This window comes from Typopeltis vanoorti, chromosome 22 (genome assembly GCF_054136105.1).
Source record: "Typopeltis vanoorti isolate ZY-2024b chromosome 22, IOZ_Tvanoo_1.0, whole genome shotgun sequence".
Taxonomy (NCBI): Eukaryota; Metazoa; Arthropoda; class Arachnida; order Uropygi; family Thelyphonidae; genus Typopeltis; species Typopeltis vanoorti.
Genome location: NC_143570.1, coordinates 12917003 through 12933007, shown reverse-complemented (window position 1 = coordinate 12933007; position 16005 = coordinate 12917003). Strand labels below are relative to the sequence as shown.

Here is a 16005-nt window from a genome sequence, read left to right as displayed (position 1 = left end):
TACCGACCCTAATGATAAAAATTCTATCACTCATCCAGTCATCTGGAACAAATCAGAGAACCTTCAGATGCTGTGACGAATTCAAGAGAAGAATTGTGGAATTTAAGGAAATTGTCCTCAGTCCATTACATCTGAACACTAACCTCAACTATATTTTGATTGTTACTGCACTGCTATCCAACTTTGGCATTCACAAGATCACGACTGCATATACTTGCCTAACGATACTGTGGTATCCAGAATGTCTTCAAATGTCAGTAATACATTGGCAATTTAATTTATAGCTATGTTTTTTTTTGTATGTCTCTTTTCATGTAATGCACCCATTGAAGTATTTTAAGAAGAGGAGACTAGCGTGCATTATTTAAATAAAAAAGTGTTTATATTTTTATCTCTTGGCTTCCAGTCATTTAATCTATTTCATATATATATATATATATATGTGTGTGTGTGTGTGTGTATCTGTATATTTAGATACATATCTCTTTTTGATGTATATGTTACTGTAAAAGCCCGAAAATTGGTAAATTCTAGGTTTTACCAGTAAATTCTAGCATTTACCATAGTCAGGTGGTAAAAGTCCAAAAAATGCTTGTTAACGCTTCCATTTCGGGCCTTTACCAAACCATTTCAGTAAATGCCAGCATTTACCAACACCAATTGGTAAAAGCCCGAGTACAGTGCGAGTATAGACGGGTGTGAGCAGCTACGATCTAGAATCAGGTTAGGTTAGGTTAGGTTCCAAAAACCTATTCTTGGACGAAATGTTAGAATAAAAATACCAGATATTGATAGAGCGATGATGGATCCCAAATCAATAATAGCCGTTATCACAGAGATTAAAGGCGAAGAATCTTATGAACTTGGTACTAAGTTGGGTACCAAACTATTTCGGTAGGTAAAAGCCTGTTTTGTTTACATTATAATAATTTACCTTTGTCAATTTAAATTTCAAAATATAATGTCCAGAATAACATTAAACATAACAGCTTTATTAATTTACTACATTTAATTAATGTATTATAAGAAAATGTTCATGAAATAAAGTAATTTATTAATCACAATTTCCTTCAACATTATCAAATCATAATTAAATTTATTTGTTACAGCAAGGTAGACTGTTGTGACATTTGGAGTTACAAAGTAAATTGGCTGATTTGCATAAACACATCTTCATTCATGGTACACTTCCTTGAACAGTTGCATTTTTGGAATCCTTGTTCACCAACTAAAGAAAGTTTTTTTATCACTTCATGTGCACTTATTTCTTCCTTTCCGACTTCTTCGATGATTAAAAATTTTTCTTTGCACAAAGTAAATTGGTTTCTTGCGTACAATGCTTTTAATTTACCCAACTTAATACCAAGTTCATAAAATTCTTTTCCCTTATTGTCAGTGATAATGGCTATTATTGATTTTAGATCCATCTTTGCTCTATCAATATCTTGTATTTTTTATTCTAAAACATTTTGTCTCAGAGTAGGTTTTTGGAATCTAACCTAAACTGATTCTAGATGGTAGCTGCTCACACCTGTCTATACTCGCACTGTACTCAGGTTTTTACTAATTAGTGTTGGTAAATGCCAGCATTTACCAACACTAATTAGTAAAATGGTTTGGTAAAAGCCCGAAATGGAATTGTTTACAAGCCTTTTTTGGACTTTTACCACCCCACTACGGTAAATGCTAGGATTTACCAATTTTCGGACTTTTACAGAAACATATATACTGTATCTAAAAGGGAGAATGAAACTTAATTTAAGAATTAGAGGAATTTAATATTTCAAGGAAATTTAATGCAAGTATATTAGAAAAAACACTAAGAAAAATTATGGGAAAAGTGCTGATAACTTGGTTTAGGCCAAATAGCATTTCCAAGACAGAATTTAGTTCTACAAGTCCAGTTCTAAAAAGACCAAAACTATAAAATAGGCAGAAACATGGAAACCTTCAACTGCATTCTCAATGGAGAACTTATAGAACAAGTAAAATATTTCTTCACTGTTTAGGAACAAGTTTCAGTGAAAATGGCAAATTAAATTTGAAAATTTAATTTGCCATTAGTAGAAAAAATGAAGATACTAAGAAGGAACTTGGCATTATTAGCATTCAAAAATGTGTAAGCAGAGTTAATCTAAGATGGCAGAATAATAGAAGAAAGGTTAAGCATAATGTAAAGAAGAATTGTGCAAGAAAAGCTTGGTGAAGAACAAGTTGGATTCAGGTCAAATAGAGGCTGTCAGGATCAGATTTTCACTTTATGACAAATAGTGGAGAAATCATGGGAATATAACAAAGATCTGTATTTAAGTTTTGTCGATTTGGAAAAGGCATATGACAAGGTGTCAAGAGAGAAGCTATTCAATACTCTGCAGTTATATGGTGTCAATGGGTCATTATATCAAGCAATACTGAGTCTTTATTTGAATTGTAAGTCAGCAGTTAGAATTGAAGGAAGTACAGGAAGATGGTTTAATGTTAAATCTGGTGTGAGACAAGGATGTACATTATCCCCACTGTTATTCATTATCTATATGGATCACATTATGAAGGAAAGTGGTATTAAACATGATATCAAAATTGGAGATGTTAATGTCAGCTCTTTGCTTTATGCGGATGATGTTATACTTCTAAATAAATCCCCTACAAGTCTGCAAGATTCTCTGACTAAATTGAATAACTGTTGTAATAGATATGGTATGAAGGTCAGCAATAAAAAGACAAAGACAATGAAAATAGGCAGAATCATTGAAAATGTCAGCTGTGTTGTGAATGGAGAACTTGTGGAACAAGTAAAACATTTCACCTACTTAGGCACGATTTTTACTGAAGATGGTAAATTAAATATGGAAATAGACAACAGAATCAACAAAGCTGGTATGGTAGGAAGTCAATTGAATAAATTCATATGGAATAAGATAGAAATTAGTCGGAACACTAAATTAGCTGTATACTAGACAGTGTTCAAACCAGTTTTAACTTATGGATCTGAGAGCTGGGTCAGAAGTAAAACACTTGACCAAAGACTAGAGACTGCAGATATGAGAGTCCTGAGAAAGATTAGAGGCGTGAACAGATGGCATCAATGGCAATATCATATTAAAAACGATTATGTTAGGAAAGAACTTGACATTGTCAGCATCCAGGAATGTGTTAGCAGAGCTAATCTCACGTGGTTGGTCACTTAAACTGAATGGGCGAGGGAAGATTAGCAAAACAAGTGTTCTCTGCCAAGTTTGCAGGAAAACGACCCAGAGAAAGACCAAGATATAGGTCATTGATATGGTACAAAGTGCCTTAGACGATAGAAATATAAGATCTGGTAATGTTGAAGTCTTGACAAGTAACAGACTGATTTGGAGGAAAATTGTAGATAGGAAGTTAGTAATGATGTAAATTTTTCATGTAGTACTATCATATCCTGTACACCCCCTTGAGGGTACAGGATATGATACATGGCAGGAATTTGATGATGATGATGAGGTTAAGCATAAAAAACCTATTGTTTAATACTGACCATATACAAATATTTTAACATTCTTTGCCTAGGTATGCAAAGAATGTTAAAATATTTGTATATGGTCGGTATTAAACAATAAATTTTTTATGCTTAACTTTCAAATGACCAAATATGTTTAATTTGGAGAAGAAAGGTTAGTAAAAGAGCTGTTTGTTGGAAAGTTGGCAGTAAAAAAAAAGAACAAGAGGAAAACCAAGTTCTAATGCTGATGCAGTCAAACGCACCCTAGAAGACAACAATATAATATCTGACAATATCGGAGTGCTGACAAGTGATAGTCTAATTTGGAGGGAAATTTTTAGGAGATTAGTAATAATGTAAACTTAATCATACTGTAGAATATCAATAAATTGATGATGATGAACAGTCGAGAAATTTTGTGAATGCAATAGTTATTCTTTGCAATAATGTTGATATGCAATATTATTACTATTACTATTATTATGTGGCACCTCCTAGGAGTCCAAAGACTCATCAAGGGAGCGTACGTACTCTACAATGTCTTCACCACTATACCAATGCCATCTACTGCCCGCCATCACTGGTATTTTCACAGACAATCAGAAACATCCATGTCTACAGCATGATTCAAACCCTCAGCCATTTCACTTCACTGAATGGTATGCACTTGCAAATTATCACTCAGTAACTCAACTATTTTGTTTGCTTCTGTGACTTTCCTATCACCAACACTCATTAAAATTATCCATCCATAACCATTATTTCTTTTATTTGTCACATAGTGAAAGAACTCCTTTGACCTTGTCAGCTGTTTTACTCCTATAATTAAATTTGACCTTCCTTATGATATATATGTCACTCTTCTTATCCATGCTTTTTACTTCTCATAGGCTTGCTGATCATGCTTTTTTTTTCTTTTTTTCTTTATATTCTCTCCACAACACTCAAACACTCTTTGACCACCTCCCATGCACTTCTAACATTGAGTAGCTAGTTTTCCCTCATGTGTAATAGTGGCTATTGTTTTCTTTTCATATTTTCATATTTCATATTTTCTTTTCTTTTTTCTTTTCATCAGGTACTCTTCATTGTTCTATTATATCACCTGCCCTCTTCATTATATACATAAATTATCTTCTCTCACCAACTTCAAAACCTGTCCATAGTTTTGCTATTAACACTCCATCCCTCTTTTTACTTATTTGACAAATTTGTGCTGTCAAACATCCCAAACTTCAAGATCTAGTCAGCACCCTAGTTACTGATCTCCTAGTTTTCTTTCAGTGTTACCAAAACAGAGTTCTGTCTTTTTTCTCAAAAATAAAAAATAAATCTTAGTTCACCTTTGCCTTTTGATAATACCTAACTAGCTAGACAGGACAGATTCTCTTCTTTTCCTGATGTTTACCTCTAATATTTTCTGACACAACCTTTAGCCTCTTCAGTCTCTAAAATATGTGCTGTCTATCCTACTCAGGTATAGACATTATTAGTTTCAGTAAGGAAATACCATGAGTAGACATATTACTAACTATTATAATAATGGAATTAACTCACATCAATTATTCTTTATTCGTAGAATTTTCACCTGAGTATCACAGGCATCATCAGTACAGGTACAAGGCTAATTAAACAATAACTATTATATTCACAAAGTGCCACCTAAGTAGCTAAGGTTAAATTTCCTAAATTTATTTAAATTATTATTATTATTTATTTATAAAAAAAATAATTTTTTTAATTATGATAATTGAATAATTAAATAATTCTTATTTAATAATTAAATAACTAAATAATTAAATTTAAATAATTAAAAAAAAAAAATAATAATTTAAATAAATTTAGGAAATTTAACCTTAGCTACTTAGGTGGCGCTTTGTGAATATAACAGTTATTGTTTAATTAGTCTTGTACCTGTACTGATGATGCCTGTGATACTCAGGTGAAAATTCTATGAATAAAGAATAATTGACGTGAGTTAATTATTATAATAGTTAGTAATAGACATTATTTTTCTCTCCAGCTTCTTACTTTGCACAAATCGCAAATCCACCTAACTTTAGAATGCTGTTCACATTCGAATGCTGTTCACTTTAGAATGCTGTTCACATTCGTGGTTGTTCACCAAACCCTCCCTCTCCCTCTAAAAATTCTTCATGCCATCAAAAAGAGAAAGTTAACTAATTAATGACTTGTCTTCTACAGCCACTCTATCTGCTGATGGTCTGTTTCTGCTTTTTGAATTCTCTGCAGGTAATTCCATTTCCATTCCACTATTTCTTCCCGACAACATGCACACAGACTCATGCTTCTGCACAAGTCTGTGTATGTGGCAAGGTTAAACTCTCAGCCTACAATAACAAGATTGGTAGCTACCAAATATCTATCCATTTGCAGTTCAATTACTAACTTATGGAACCTGTATCCATTCATCTATCATTCTCTATTCTCTGGAACAGCCTTCTTATGAGTATTCGGCAAGAATTACACATGTTCAAAAAATAAACAAATTCTCTCTCTCTCTCTCTCTCTCTCTCTCTCTCTCTTTTAATCATTACTTCCACATGGCTTCATCAATTTACTGTAGAGATTGAAACTTCTCATGGTTGTGTGTGTGATGTGAAAAGAAAATATATCTGGATGATCTGTAATTTTCTAACGTGTTTATGGAGTACTGCATCTTTAGAATTATTCACTATAAGATAGCATATAAATTCTCATAGAGCTTCTTTATATTATTATTATTATTATTATTATTATTTAACACCTCCAGGGAGTCCAAAGACTCATCGAGGGAGAGTGTGCCAACAGCATCGAACGATTGGTCCCCTTCCAACTACTAACTGCGCTCAAACTTACTTAACTGAGCCATTAGTAGCAGAGGCTCTACCAATCGACCAACCGATCTTGAAATCAAAATTGGAGGTTCAAAAAAAAATGCATGTTTGGTCTCTACAGCAGGATTTCCAGGACAGACCAGATATAAAATGAAGAAAAAAAATGCAAAATATATCTAGATATATAAATTAATTAAAAACATAGAAAAAATATACTATAGGTACTTTAGGCTTCCAGCCTTTCATAGGTGTGTGTCACATTAAAAAAATAATAATAATAAAAAAACTATAGTGAAAACTTATGAAATTCTCTAATGAAATATACAATGGAGTTTTTTATTTAAAAAATTTCAGTAAATATATATTTTTTTAGATTCAGCTTTCTGTTTTCCAGATACACTACAAAAACATTAGCTTTGATCAACTAGGAAATCTCAGAATTTTCACCTGCACTTTCTGTTTAATACATTAAAAATTTCTTTTACTTTCCTCTCTACTACCAACAATTAATCACCCAGCCATTAACTTTGAAGCAGTCTGTAGTATCACTATAAATGCATATATACAGTAATCTCTCAATTATCCAGCCTTTAAATAAACAGACCTCCAGTTAACCAACCGTTGATTTGGTTAGTGTATCAACCGACTTCTTGCACAGCACCATGTAATTGTACCTTCAGATATTGAACCCTTCAAATTATCTGACCAGCAAATTGCTATTCTGCTCTTGTTAGATAATTCAGGGGGAGGGAAAGTTTTACTCTTTGTGTGTGTGTGTGTGTGTGTGTGTGTGTGTGTGTGTGGCGTGCATGCGTGTGTGTGTGTGTGTAAACAACTTATTCTTCTGCTGTGTGCATGCTCCATAAGTCATATAGATAGTGATAAGTATGCTTTCTTTTAGTGTTACACGGTGATCAGCATTCATTTTTGAAATTATGGAGTCTACAACTGTGTTAAAATAACTATTTTTATTATCCTGATGTTTTGATCTTCATATCAAGATCATCATCTGGAGCATACAAGACAAGCTGCATTACATTTCAAACCATAAGCTAGAGAAACATTGATTTGATCACATGCTACTCACTGGCATGACCTCTAGTGAAAAACCAAACGTATACAGTTCACAATTGAGATTGAAAAACATAACATACTGCCGTTTCTAGATACACTTGTCACACGTCTTCCTTCGGGCAATCTTTCCTTCACTGTTTACCGGAAACCGACACATACTGGCCAATATATACACATAAACTCCTATCACCAACACAAAAACTAGGTGTCATCAATACCCTAAAAAACAGGGCTCTGAAGATCTGCTCCAGTGAACAGGCACTGAAAAACGAATTTAAAGTGATCAGTAATACTTTTCAAAAAAATGGATACAGCCAAAACACTAAAAACAAAGACAAACCAGACCACAGTAAAACTATAACCATTCCCTACATTAAAGGGACATCAGACAAAATAAACAGAGTACTAGAAAAATACAACCTCAGAGCCACCTTTAAACCTCCTGCAAAATTATAAAGCTTACTCAACTCATCCATAGACCCACTCCCTCCACTGGCTCACCCTGGAGTATACCGTATTTACTGTATCTGCAGCATACCATACATAGGAGAAACGGGATGCACAATTCCGATCAGACAAAAAGAACATAAACTACATAAACATAAACCATCAAATATAATAATTATGGTGAAGCTGGCCTTTCTGATCATGCTCTTGAACACTTTACATAGAATTGACTGGAAAAGCACTAGTTGTCTACATCACACCAAAACATGGTATGAACACAAATTTAAGGAAGCTTGTGAGATCATTATCAACCACCCCAATCTAAACAATAATGATGGTCTAAAAATTCCATACATATGGAAGGCATATATTCGTCCCACGAATCCTTCCTCTCTAAGAACAACTATAAATAGGACTCTAGAAAATCCAGGATCCTAAATCTAAAATAACAACTTTAATACTGAAAAATAGGCCATCACTGTTAAGGAGAAAAAAATCTATAAGAAAGTTTATTCATGTTGTAATTTATAATTTTTTTTTTTTTAAATAAAAATTTTTTAAAAATAACAATTGTAATAATAGAAGGACATCACTGTTACTGGAAGGAAAACCATCTATAAGCAAGAATGTTTATTCGTGTAATTAAATTAGCTTGATGTAATTTTTTTTTTTTTCACTAGAGGTCATGCCAGTGAGTAGCATGTGATCAAATAAATGTTTCTCTAGCTTACGGTTTGAAATGTAATGCAGCTTGTCTTGTATATTTATGTATGCTCCTGATGATGATCTTGATATGAAGATCGAAACGTTGGGATAATAAAAAGTTATTTTAACACGGTTGTAGAATCCATAATTTCAAAAATGAGTGAGAAGTATGCCTTTGCAGCATAAATGATTTTAGCAACTTGCTTGGCAACTAAGTAAGGGTTTCTTATTTTCATTTGGAAATTTAGACCATTTACAAATTAGGATGCATCAAACTAACAATTCCTAAATTAGACTCTTTGGATTAAACTAATACAATACATAGATCTAACTGGTAATTAGTTTACGGAATTAACAACGCATATAAAGTATATTAATTAAAGGTAACTTTAATAAATAACTTCTATATTTCGGCAACGTCACGTTGCCATCTTCAGGAACATAAAGATATGGTATGTGCATGCAGGCACTAACAAAAGGTTAGGAACGTTTTTTAAAAAAACGTTCGTAACCTCAACAAATTTGGGTGCATGAAACTACCCCAAATTTGGGAGACTTATATTTTGAGAACTTCAGCCCAACTGCCAAGTCAACCAAATTAGCCCACCAGAGGGCACCATTAGGACTTTAGGAACATTATTAGTTTCTTGCTTTCTTCTTCATTTGCTTTTGTTAGTGCCTGCATGCACATACCATATCTTTATGTTCCTAAAGATGGCAACGTGATGTTGCCGAAATATAGAAGTTATTTATTAAAGTTACCTTTAATTAATATACTTTATATGCGTTGTTAATTCCGTAAACTAATTACCAGTTATGTATGACCAACGTATAAGCGTTGCTACTAGAAATAGATCTAACATATACAAAAATCATTAATAATATTCTTTCTTATTTGTTATCCATTAATGACTATATAATATAACAATATATAATGAATATATAATATAACAACAATGTATAATGTTATATATAATGAATATATAATAGAACATGATAGGACAAAGCAATGTTAGCTTGAAATAATTATCATGTGTGACTTTACAAGCCTCTGTAACTCATAGTACTGGTGATGTTTGGTGGTGGTAAAGACTAATGTTTACATTCCATCTATCATTCACATCTTTTAACAGTTTTTAAACTAAAAGTGAATTAGCTGGTCTTATAAATGTGGTAGAGTTTTCCTCCTGGTAACTTCAGTTTTTCACACAAGAAACAAGGAGACTCAAGGTGGACAAGGAAACACTATAGACAAAAAGGGAAGGTGGTGATCTGGAATCTAGAGTAAAACAGTTGGATTTGAAGAAGGTTCTGGGTTAAGTAAGGAGAAAAAGAAATGAATTGAGGAAAGTATGGAGGTCATATCTAATAAGTAGTATCAGTTATAGATCCAAGAATAAGCTGTTATGTTTGTATACAAATGATAGAAGTATCAGAAACAAGGAAAATGAAATGGTTGCATTGATTGAGTTCACTTACCCAACAATCGCTGGAATAAGTGAGACATGGTTGGATTGAGGATGACATCCGGATAGGAATAGAGATGGAAGGCTATGATGTATTTCACGAAGATAGAAAGGGTAAAGTGGGAGGTGGAGTGCCACTGATGATAGAAAGATGTAAGGGAGAAATAGTGGTAGTGGTTTTGATTCAGCATGATGTGAGATAGAGATGAATAGAATGAAATACTTTTTGGATGTTGCTATAGGCCTGGTAATGTGGAGGATAGTGACCAGGAAATGTGTATGTTATGGCAATCTACATTGGGATAATGAGATAGCAACCAGAAGTAAGGAAAATGATTTTCTTGAGGAGTACCCTTTGTATTACTCTTGTTTTACTCTGATTTATTTAAGACATGAATGATATTTTAAAGACATAGATAAATGAAAAATATAGAAGGAATAATTTTTGACATACCTTTGTAGAATACTCGAGATTGTCTTCTTTTGCAGCAGCATCAGGAATATAATCATAAAATTTATAACTGAACTGAAATATAACTGAAAGGAAGGTCGGGGAGGGTAGAAAATGTGGAGATAGACATATGTGGGAAAACTAAAATGTGGAAAATCGAAGATATATTAAATAAAAGCTGAATTATTAAGGATAGACTATAATTTTTTTTTTTTTTTTTGGAAAAAGGAGAAAGATGAAATATAATAAATGAAGATTAGAGGTGGGAGTTATGGGGTGTGAACCATTTCAACTCAGTTGAAATGGCTTGCATCCTGCTCCATCTCCACATTTTCTGCCTTCCCCCCCCCCCCTTTCCTTTCAGTTATATTTCATTTCAGTTATATAATTTTTATCATTATACTCCTGATGCTGTTCCAAAAGAAGACAACCTGAAGTATTCTACAAAAGTATGTCAAATATTATTCCTTCCATATTTTTCGTTCATCTATATCTTTAAAATATCATTAATGTCTTAAATAAATTGGAGTAAAAAAAGCCAATAATGTAATACAAGGGGTACATCTTAAGAAAATAGGAAAAATAGCCATAAATATTAATATCAAATTTAGAGGAGTAACATGGAAAATTTCCAGAAATAATATTTAGAGTGATTTTCCGGAGTTGACGGAAAACTACTTCAGGCAGTATGCAACAGAGAGTACACACGTGGATTGAGGATTTTAGATTTGATCATCTCATCTCATCAGAGGATGGATATATAGTTGGTGAGAATGATTATCAGGGTGATTGCCAACCATGTGAGGAAGCTCAGAAGACAACTTGCATCTGTAGCATGGAAAGAGGAGTTGGGTGGAAAGGAGATCAATGCTGCTTGGGTGATATTCAAGAACTATCTAGTAGAAGTAATGTCTAAATGTATCCCAAGGGTCAGAAGGTTAAATAATTTAGGCAATCCTACATTATTTAATGTAAGATTTGCCTGAAATGGATGAATGAAGAGATTAAGCATTTGATACAGAGAAAAAAAAAGCATTATTATTATTATTACCCCAAGACCTCATGGAGTCAAAGACTGATCTGGGAGGTCCTTTTATCACGCACACACACATCTCATCATACCGTGTCTTAAACATACTCAAACTCCTTGCAGACACCACACTCTCAGGCAAGGCATTCCAATCATTCACAACTCTGCACGAAAAAAACCTGCCTCTCACTCCCGTACTCACACCCTCTTTATACAGTTTCCAGGGATGACCTCTGGTTCTCCCCTGATCTCCCACTATTCTCTGTAGAACTTCTCCACCATTGATCCTATAACAACCCCTTACCAACTTGTAGGTCTCTATCATATCTCCTCTCTTCCTTCTCTCCACTAGACTCTGCAAATTACATCTTTTCAATCTTTCCTCATACTCGACATTCCAGAAATCAGAAACTACCTTAGTCAGTCGCCTTTGTACCCTTTCCAACATCTCTTCATCCTTCTGAAAACCCGGTGACCAAATCTGGGCACAATAGTCCATGTGCGGCCTAATCAAAGCCTTATACAACAGAACAAGAATCTCCCTACTTCTACACGTCAGTGTCCTCCGGATCATTTCCAGAAGCCTTTGTGTTGTCTTCACAATTTTGGCGATGTGTCCCGTAAATTTCAGATCCTTATCTACTATCACCCCCAGATCTCTTATTTCCTCTACCTCCAACAATGTATTCTCACCAAGCACAAATTCTGCATCCCATCTTTGTTTTCCAAATTTTAAAACCTTACATTTTGCAACATTGAACTCACATCCCCATTTCCGTGCCCAATCGCTTAATTTATTCAAGTCTTCTTGCAAGGCCACAACATCTTCACTACTCTTTATGGTTCGTCCCAACTTTGCATCATCTGCAAACAACTGAATATCTTCATCCAAATCTTTGCCAATATCATTAATATACAAGTTAAACAGTAATGGTCCTAAAACAGACCCCTGAGGCATTCCACTAGTGACTTTCCTTTTCCTGGATATCACACCCCCATACACAACTTGTTGATACTTATCAGATAGCCAGTCTCCAATCCACTAATCTAATATCTAACCCCATCTGCTCTAGTATGACTGTCAACTTATCATGAGGTACTCTATCAAAAGCCTTTGTGAAATCCAAGTATATTACTGTGTATCCTTCTCCTCTGTCCAAGGAATCAGTCACTTTATTGTAATAAGAAAGTAGATTACTAAAACATGACCTCCCTTTAGCAAATCCATGCTGTCCATCAAAGATTATACCATTGTTGTTAACCCAACTCTGGATCCTAGTTCTCACAAGCTTCTCCAACAACTTAACCACAACACCTGACACACAGATAGGCCTATAGTTTTATGCTTGAGTTCGATCACCTCCTTTATGAAGTGGCACAACCTTGCCCTCCTTCCACTCCTTAGGAACTTGACCAAGTGCAAGACTCATATTAAAAAAATATGTCGAGGCAGGTGTCAACTCCCTGGCACATTCCTTCAGAATACGTGGTGATATATTATCAAGTCCCACAGCTTTATTTACATCTAGTTTACTCAACTCCCCTTACACCTCTTGCTCCCTTACAGTCAGTCTCTCCTCCCCATCATCAACTGCTCTCAATCTCTCTCTCCATGAAGTCACATTCACAAGATTGAAAGATCTTTATGAACTGCTCATTAAGTATCTTCACCACACATTCCACAACAGCTGTCTTTATACCATTTTCTCCAATCAATGTCATCCTTCCACAATCATTCTTTCTTTTGCTGGCTACATATCGAAAGAACCCCCCCCCCCCCTAGAATTCTTTTTGACTTCATTAGCTAACTGCTGTTCATACCTCTCTTTAGCTACTCTCACCAACCAAGTCTCCCTCCTTGCCTGGTCTTTGTAGACCTCATGAAATTGGTTATTTCCACTTCTCTTATGCTGCCTCCACAATGTCCATTTTCTCTGTATCGCATGCTTAATCTCTTTATTCATCCATCTCACACCTACCTTATTTAACCTTCTCACCCTTGGAATACATTCAGACATTGCATCTACTAGATAGTTTTTGAAAATCCCCCAAGCTGCATTGATTTCTTTTCCAGCTAACTCCTCATTCCATGCTACACCTGCAAGATGTCTCCTGAGCTCTTCATACCCCCCCCCCTGTAGTTCCACATATACCCTTTTCTGACAGAGGTCCTTGCACTGCTGGCAACCATCCAGGTAATCACCTCATGGTCACTCTCACCAATTGGTGGATGATTTGATACCTCATTTATAATTACATCCTCTGATGAGATGACTAAATCCAAGACCCTCAATGTGGCCTCTGTTACATACTGTCTGAGGTAGCTATCCCTCAAAAACTCAACTCAAGAAACTTATTTTCTTTACTTCCAGTTGCTATCTCATCATTCCAGTCTATATTGCCATAATTAAAATCATCCATAATGTTCACCCTTTTCTTATTTGCTTGTCTAATTTGACTATACATTTCACTATCACCACCACCGTCCACATTACCTAGTCTATAACAACATCCCACCAGGTATTTGATTCCATTCACCTCTATCTCACACCATACTGCCTTAAAACCACTGGCACTATTTCCGTCTTGCATCTCTACTTTGTATGGACATAACTCTTTCTCTATCATCAATAGCACTCCCCCCTCCCTTTTTCCCCTTCTATCCTCACGAAACACATCATACCCTTCCATCTCTATTCCTGTCAGGATGTCATCCTCTTCCAACCATGTCTCACTTATTCTGACAATCTTTGGGTGAACAGACGCAATTAGTGCAATTATTTCATCTGCTTTGTTTCTTATACTTCTAGCATTGGTATACAAACACAACAGCTCATTTCTGGATCTACAGCTAGTTCCACTGATACCACTCACTCCATGTGATCTCTCCATGCTCGACTGGGACCATTTCCCTTTCTGCTTATTCTTTTTAGAACCCTTTTCCATTCCAGTTGTTTCCTCTTGATCCCCGGTCATCCCATTCCTTTCCTACCTACACATGCTCTCACCTCCTCTTGGAGCATCCACCTTTTTCACGCTGTGTACCCCTGTCCACCCTGAGCCTCCCCATTTCCCTGCTTCTCTTGCACACCCATTCTCTCATTTTCTATACTCATACCACTCACTTCCCCATTCATATCAAGTTCTTCAATCTCTCCTGTCTTACTCTCCTGCTCTTCCACATCACTCCCCTCTCGATCTGATTCATTCTCTCTATTCACTTCTCTACCTTCCAGCAGCAGTCTCTCCAAGCGACTCACACCATAACCACTCAAATGCAGTCCATCGCTCCAATACAGCTCACTTTGTCCCTCAAACTCATTTCACACATTAACAAACTGTACTCCCATCTCCTCACACATTTCAGCCAGCATATCATTCATAATCCTTGCTCTCCACCTCATTCCACCACAGTCATACCTAGGCAACACACTGACTACCCTTCCTGTCACACTATTCTCTTTTATCCTTCCAAAAAGCCTCCTGATATACATTCTGACATGCTCTTTGTCCCCTCTCAAATCATTTGTACCAATTAATACTGTTAACTCTTTTGCTGTCTCCCGCCTCATATCCAATACCTCAATCACTCTACTCATTTTACTGCCTGGAAAACATACCTTGTGCATTCTATCCTCTAGCACACCTTTAATAATTGAGTCGCTATACAACGCCACTCGCTCATCTTTCGTTAACTCTTTCATGCCATCATGATTTATTTTAATTGTTTGACCTGAATTCTCTTAATTTCATTCTGCATCCATTTCATTTCTTGCCTCATCCAATCCAATTCAACTTCCGAATCTCACGACACATTCTCTCTATCATTCAATCTTTCTAACTCTCGACCCCCTCTTCTCCCTTTCACTCTCATTCATCCTTCTTTGTTTCCGTACTTTCGGTCCAACATATGTCCAACTTTCACTATCATTCTTCTCACTTTCACTCTGATTTATCTTTCTTTGTTTCCGTATTTTCGGTCTAACATGCATCCAACTTTCGCTATCATTCTTCTCACTTTCACTCTCATTCATCTTTCTTTGTTTCCGTACTTTGAGTCCAACATGCGTCCAACTTTCGCCATCATTCATTCATTTTTTTTCACTATCATTCGTTCTTTCGATTTTTTTCACTATCATTCGTTCTTTCGATTTTTTTCACTTTCGATTTCTGCATCACGCCATATTTAGTTTCATTCTTTCTCTCAATTTCATTTCCTTCCGCCACTCTCGCCTCACTTTCGTCCCTTTTAACATCCATTATGGTTTTCAAATCACTCTTTTTCTCTTTTGCTGATTTTTTAACATTTTTTCACCTCTCTTTCAAATGTGCACTCATGTTCCCCGTGACATTCTCGTTACTAACACTGTCTGTCATCAATTTCATATTTGCATTCATCAGTTCCTCATTCAGGTCACACTTTGCACACACCCTTCTTCCATCTGCCCTAAACATCCACAAATCATTTATGTAATCAAAATAATGCATATAACAGACCTCACACTGAAATCTAA

General features: G+C 35.2%; 1 protein-coding gene across 7 annotated transcripts in view; it reads left to right on the top strand.

Moving 5' to 3' along the window:
* The window catches only part of LOC150094164 (tight junction protein ZO-3-like), a 528478-nt gene that overhangs the window by 402036 nt on the left and 110437 nt on the right, over positions 1-16005 (top strand). The window lies entirely within an intron of this gene.